Source organism: Canis aureus, chromosome 7, assembly GCF_053574225.1.
Source record: "Canis aureus isolate CA01 chromosome 7, VMU_Caureus_v.1.0, whole genome shotgun sequence".
Lineage (NCBI taxonomy): Eukaryota > Metazoa > Chordata > Mammalia > Carnivora > Canidae > Canis > Canis aureus.
Genome location: NC_135617.1, coordinates 62541726 through 62549307, shown reverse-complemented (window position 1 = coordinate 62549307; position 7582 = coordinate 62541726).

The window sequence follows — 7582 nt, the reverse complement described above, 5'->3', positions numbered from 1 at the left end:
CTGCTCCCATCCAAGAGCTCAAGGAGAGAGGCAGCTTAGCTGGAAGGACCCCTTCTCTTTTGCTGCTTTACCACTTCCAGCTGCCCTGCCTGTGCCCTTGACATGAGATGAGGGGTTGGAGAAGAGGACAGGAGAGAATGTCTGAGATAGAGGAGGCAGGGCAAGGAGAAGTAGCTCTGCAGCAGAAGGCCAGCCAGGAGGCATGTTCTGGCTGTGGGCACACAGCAGGCTGCTCCCCTCCCCTAGCCCTGCAGGGCTCCTGACCTGAGGGCTTGGATTCCAGGCTGCTGGAGAAAGAGACTAGAGCCTGTGAGAATGGGAAAGGTTTCTCCGGGCAGGCTGGTGCCAGCCCCAAGAAGAAGAACAAAGGAGGGAGTCTCAGCAAATCTCTGTGACCTGCCAGTCACTGGCACAAAGCAAGACTCAGCCCAAGACAACATGTCTGGCTTCACCAACACCCAACTAGGCTCCAACAGGCAAGTTCAGGCTCACTAATGGGAAACACAGTGCTCCCTGCAGCTGTTGGTATTTTCACAGGTGAACATCTTGCTTAAGGAAACGGGTCTCCTTGGGCTTCAATCTTCTGGAAGGAATGCTGCCCACCCACCCTTTCCCCAGAGGACTGGCTCCTCCACCAAACAGCTCTCCCCTACAGAAGCCAGGGAGGAAAACACTGATAGATTTCCTACTTTAAAAAAAAAATTTTGTTAAAACAGAAATAGTAGATCTAAAACTGAGTCACTGTGCTAAGCACGACATCAACAAACCAAGACTTCATATCTAATCTAACTGCAGCTTCTGCCCCTCCCCGGAACCAGTCAATATGGAGTTACCTGGACAGCAATAGTGAGCACTGCTTGTTAGACCCCTGCTTTTCACCAGAGAAAGGTGACCTTGCCTGAAACACTCCTTGCTAGAAACTTCCTATTTCTGCCCCCTTCTGCCTATAAAAGCATTTGTATATTTTGTACAGCTCCTCGGAGGCGTACTTCATCCAGACCTCATCAAGACTTCACCCAGCTACTACATGGGATGCTGCCCAATTCACGAATCACTGAATAAAGCCAATATCTTTAAATTCACTTAGTTGAATTTCGTTTTTTTAACAATTTGTCTGATAAAGGATACTATAAACTATTTTTAAGTGACAGGATAGAGGAAATAATACATTATATAAAGATTAATATCTGGAATGTGTAAAGAACTTACAAAATCAATAAGAAAAGGACAATTCTCAGTGAATGGGTGACGGGCACTGGGTGTTATTCTGTATGTTAGTAAATTGAACACCAATAAAAAAAAAAAAAAAAAAAAAAAAAAAAAAAGAAAAGGACAATTCTCAATAGAAGAAACAGAAAAGGTAGAAATTACAATCCAACGAAAGACCCAGAGAAAATTCATATGTTGGAGACAAGATCCATTTTATCAGTAAATAAGAAAATGCAAATTAAAACAATGGGGGGGATCATTTTTCACCCATTAAGTTAATAAAAATTTCAAAGACTGGTCACTTCCAGTGGTGATAAGGTTGTGAGAAAATTGATAGGAATATAAATTAGTGCATGCTTTTAGGAAATCAATTTGCCCAGATTTATCAAAATATTAAATGTGCATCCCTTTCCTACGAACAAGTTAATCATTTCTGGGGTTTGTGTGAGAGAACAATCATGCGTGCACAAAGCAATATATAAAAGGTTGTTTGTCACAACATTTTATGCAACAGTAAAACTTTGAAATAAATTAAACTGGCCATGAACAGGAAAGGAAGAAAATAAATTATGTTTCATCTCTAGTATGGGGTACTGTGTGACAGGTTACAAAGAATGAAGCAGATCTATGTATACCAACAAGCATTCATCAGATTGCCAAACCACATTTAGGTCCAAAAAAATTCAAGCTACTGAATGACACATATCATAGTACCTCATTAATATAAGTTAAAAAGATACAAAGATAAAGCTATATCCATAGATACAGTATGTGGGGGGGAGGGGTGTGTGTGTGTGTATAAACAGGAAAGAATGTGTGCAAGGATCACATGCTAACAGGAGTCAAGTCTGGGTAGGGGATATGTGACAAGGCTGTGAAGAACTTTCAAATTTTTCTGAGTATTCTGTATTATTTGAATATTTTTACAATAAAATGTAAGATAAGACAGAAATTTTTTCCTGACTGTTGAAGCAAATGGATAACAAGGATGTTGGAGGTCACAGCAGATTTGTACCACCACCCCTTCCCCCCAGGAGGGCAGAGGAGGGCTATGTGTATCTTGTCCTGACCACGTCCCCTGGTGACAGGATAGTCTCGAAGTCCTCTCTGGAGGCCCACCTTCCACATGGGTGTGTTCTCATAAGTTGCCTAACACTCTAATTGCACATTTGTTCCCTCCTCCATCATCCAGTGAGTTTAACACAACCAGCTAAAGTCCTACTCTATATCCCACCTCTGATTTCTCACTCACTATACACCAGCAAGTGTTCTTTATGTATTTTATGCTCATGCAAAGCCCCAGACATAAATGCTTATAATGTCCTTATTCATAATTGCCAAAAAAAAAACTGGAAACAATGCAAAAGTCCTTCCACTGACAAACTAGTATTTCCTCTTTTTTTAAAAGATTTTATTTATTTATTTTAGAGAGAAAGTATGAGTGGAGGAAGGGGCTGAGAGAGGGGAAGGAGAGAAAGAGGGAGAGAAGCAGGTTCTGTGCTGAGTGCTGATCCTGACACAGGACCCAATCCAATGACCTTGAGATCATGACCTAAGCCAAAATCAAGAGTCAGACATTCAACCAAATGAGCCCTCCAGGCATCCCTGAAGTATTTTCAGACAGTGGAATACTACTCAGCAGTGCAAAGGAACAAACTACCAATGCACACATTTTATTAAAAAAAAAAAAAAGGCTGCATACTGCATGATCCATTATATTTGACATCCTGAAACAGGGAAAACTATTGGGACAGAAATCACTGATTGAGGGAATTTGGGGGTGGGGGTAAGTCTGTCTATATCTAGGTTGTGTTGACAGTTCTATGACTATGATTTGTCAAACTCCTAGAACTGTACACTATGTATGTAAACCAAACCCCCAGTTTATTTTTTTTCAAAGCCCCAGTTTAAAAAATAAAACAAAACAGAGATATTCATCACATGCCAGCAAGCCTGCTCACTCAGCCTCCTCTGACTACTCTATGCACGGAGACATAGAACACATCGAAGCAGGGGCCTTCCTTCCTTCTGTCCCCATCTTTATTCCTCTGTTTTTCCACTTCTCTTCATTCTTTGCCAGCAGAAAGCTCCCAACAAATGGAACCCTGCATGTGCCACAGTACAGACACACCTGTTGGAGTGATGTGGTTCTTAAGGAAGAAGGGTAAGCGCCCTCTCTCAACAGAAGTTTGTCCCCATGTCTTCCTTCTGTAAATGGAGAAACCGAGCCCCCCAAAGCAAACAGAGCGTCCCTATTGCATCCATTCTCTGTGATCCCAACCTTCCTTCACTGTGTGGCTTTCAGAGACTATTCCAGGAGGCACTGAGAGGGGCTGTCATGGTGAACAGCAGACCGTAACCATTCTAGAATCTTCTAACTGCAGTCTGGTCGGGAGGTAACAAAACAGAGAGAGATTAGGGGGAAAACATGAAAAACATGCCCTTTCCAACAATCTGGCCACTATGCCCTTGTCCCAACCTTCTCATTGGAAGAGGTCCACTGGGCCATGTGTCCAGGAAGAGAGAATGGTTTTTCAGATTGCCCCCAAGCTTTGTCATGATATAGACACAACCTTAACAAGCTTCATCTGTCAACCTCTTGAGCAACTATCTCAGCAGGAATGTGTCTCTCAAGACTTCAGGGATTCAGAAATCCTACTTCTGGAATGTATCCCACAGATACACATATACGAAATGACATATGCAGATGCCTATTTATCCCAGTACCATTTGTAGTTCCAAAAGATGGACAACCACCTAAATGTCCAAGCTATTATGCATCCATTCAATGACATTCTCCGCACTTTCTCAGGATGAGGAAGCTCCCTATGTACCGATATAGAGTGATCTGCAAGAAACTTTGCATTTGGTTAGGTTCAAAATTCTGCCTATAATATGCTAGCTTTTGTGTCTTTAAAATGGCGGAAATTAAAGATATACTTACATTTAAAAAAAACTCTTGAGGAAAACAATAACAATGGTTTTCAGCATCGGATAGAAGGCAAGTGATGTGGGACAATGTGGGATAGAGATTTTTCACTTTTTAGATACATTTTTTTCTATTTTTTGAACCACTAAAGTTTTTCAAAATGAAAATCTTGAAAAATGATTTTACAAAGCTTCTGTGTCTGGAAAGATGGAATGGATATACTTTCCTCTCTTCTTCCCTCTAAGTAGAACACAAACTCCTGGGCATTGTTGTATATAAAACAAACACAAGATGACTGTAAGGTGGAGGAAGGAAGCCTCAGGACCTGAAGAACAGCACAGCAACACTTCCCCGGGTTCCTTTTACCTCTCACATCCCACGCTGGATATTGGAGAAACTGCAACCCAGAAACACCACCTGATACAGAAGGGGAAAAAAGGCCCTAAAAAAAAATGCCTGCTTCCTCTGGCCAGAGAAAACAGGACAGGCCAGTCCACTTTTAGACACTAACCATTCTACCCCAGCCAAACACCACTGAAAAGCCTGTGGCCTCACCCCACCATCCTAGCAAAGCCTGAAAGAGGAGCCAGGCTGTAGGAAGACACCTCCACCACCCAGCGGTAAAGCCAAAGAAGGCCAAGGTGGGAAGTTAAGATCTTCCTCTCCTGGGGGTAAAGTCAGTGGAGATCACAAAGTCCTGTAGTGCTGAGGCACCCCTCTTCCTCCCTGTGAGGTGATATCAAGAGGCTAGTGGAGCCCAGGATGCCCAGGAGGCCAAGAGAAGCTAAACTTCTGCACCCACCTGGCAGTAATAAGTGGGCACCCACCTTCACCTAGTGTCACAGAAGGCCTGCTGAAATATAAGATTTAAATAAGATCCAGAGTCTTATAATGTAACACCCAAAATGCCCATGTTTCAATCAAAATTTATTCATCACATCAAACACCAGAAACACCTCAAACTGAATGAGAAAAGATAATCAAAAGACACTAACACTGGGATGCATAGATGTTAGAAAGTTTCTCTTAGCAATTAGGTAATTGTTGATAAGTTAGGCTTAAGTTGGCCATTTTATTTTTTGTTTTCTCTTTGTTCTCTCAATTTTTTTGTTTCTGTATTTTCTTTTTCCTAATTTTCTATGAGTTCCCAAATGTTTTAGAATATCATTTGGAGGGATGCCTGCATAGCTCAGTGGTTAAGTATCTGCCTTAAGCTCAGGGCATGATCCTGGAGTCCCGGGATTGAGTCCTGCATCAGGCTTCCTGCATGGATCCTGCTTCTCCCTCTGCCTATGTGTCTGCCTCTCTCTCTCTCTGTGTGTGTCTCTCATGAGTAAATAAATAAATAATTTTTAAAAGACTATCATTTGGATTTGTCTATAGTTTTTGAGTATATTTTTGCATAGCTTTTTTTAGTGTCTGCCCTATGTATCACACTACATTTATATAATTTACCAAGGTATTACATTATGTATGTATAACCTGTGTTGATATTTTACCAGTTTGCATTATGTGTAGAAACCTTACCCTTTCCCATTTATAATAGAACAATGATAATAATAAATAAGATGGCAGAAATCAATGAATTGAAAACAGAAAAAATAACGGAGAAAATCAATGAAACAAGATGATTCTCTGAAAAGATCAATAAAATTGACAAATGTCTAGCAGGACTGACACAGAAAAAAAGAGAAAAGACACAAATTCTTAACATCAGGAACAAAACAGGGATATTATTACATTCCCTGCAGACATCAAAGAGACAATAAGGGAATACTATGTGCAATTCTACACGCAAGTTTGACAAGGTAGATGAAATCAATCAATTCCTGAGAAAGTACAAATTGCCACTCACCCAATATGAATTTGATCTTGTGAATAAACCTATAACTATTAAGGTTACTGAATATGTAGTCTAAAACGTCCTGAAAAAGGAATCTCCAGGTTTACATATTTCTGCTTAAGAACTGTACCAAACTTTTAAAGAATTAATGCTAATTCTACATAATTTCTCTGGAAGGTAAAAGAATGAAGCTAGACTTATCCTTGATACCAAAAACCAAAGATAGCATAAAGAAAAACCAAAGATAGCATAAAGAAAAAACCCTACAGATTGATATCCCTTATAAATATAGGTGCAAAAAATCTTTTTTTAAATGCAAAAAATATGTTAAAAATATTAGCAAATAGAATTCAGCAATATATAAAAATACTTATATACCATCACCAAGTGGAGATTACTCTAAGGTTGCAAACCTGACCCAATATTTTAAAATCAATCAGTGGAATTCACCATATTAAAAAGCTAAAAAAAAAATCACATGATTATAAAATTGAAGTACAAAAAGCACTTGAAATTCAACATCCAATCATGATACTCTTAGGAAACTAGAACCAGAGAGGAACTTCCTCAAGATGATAAAGAACATCTATTAAAAAAACAAACAAACAAAAAAACCTACAGCTGACATGCTAAGTGGCAAAAGACTGAGTGTTTCTCCCTAAAATCAGGAGCAAGAAAACAATGTCCATTCTCACCACTGCTACTCATTTGGTACTGGAAGTTCTAGACAATGCAATAAGATAAGAAAAGGAAATAAAAGGCATACATATCAGAAAGAAAGAAAGAAAATGTCCCTATTTGCAGATGACATAATGATCTATATTTTAAAAAATCCCAAGGAATCTATAAAAAATCTAGAACTAGTAAGCAAAATCAGCAAGTCACAGGATACAAGAATTAATTGTATTTCCATTTATTAGCAATAAACGTGTGAAAACCATAATTAGCAATCCACTCATGAAACAAGATTAACAATTTACAATCACCCATGAAAGGTAAAATACTCAGATATAAATCTAACAAAACATGTGCAAGAGTTGTATGCTGAGAGCTACAAATGAAAGAAGTCAAAGAATATCTAAATAAATGAAGTGTTCATGGATTGCAAGACTTAATATAGTAAGAATGTCAGTTCCCCTAAAATTGATATAGAGATTTAATGCAATTTCTATTAAAATTCCAGAAAGACTTAGACAAGATTCTTCCAAAACTTATGTGGGAGAGCAAAGGAACTAGAAGAGCCAAAACAACTCTGAAGAGGAATAGAGTGGGAGGAATCATTCTATCCAGTTTCAAGACTTAAATTATACTGCCACAGTAATAAAACTGGGGGGTATTGGTGGAGGGATCAGCAGGAGAAAACAGAGAACCCAGAAATAGACTCACATATGATTATCAGCTTATTGTTAATTGAAATATTATAAATTGAAATAGATTTGACATATAACATTGTATAAATTTAAGATGTACAACAGACTGATTTGATACATTTGTATATTGTAATATGATTGCCATTATAGTGATAGCACCTCTATCACATCACATAATTATCATTTCATTTTTATGGTGAGAATAGATCTAGTCTCTTCAGAGGTTTGATG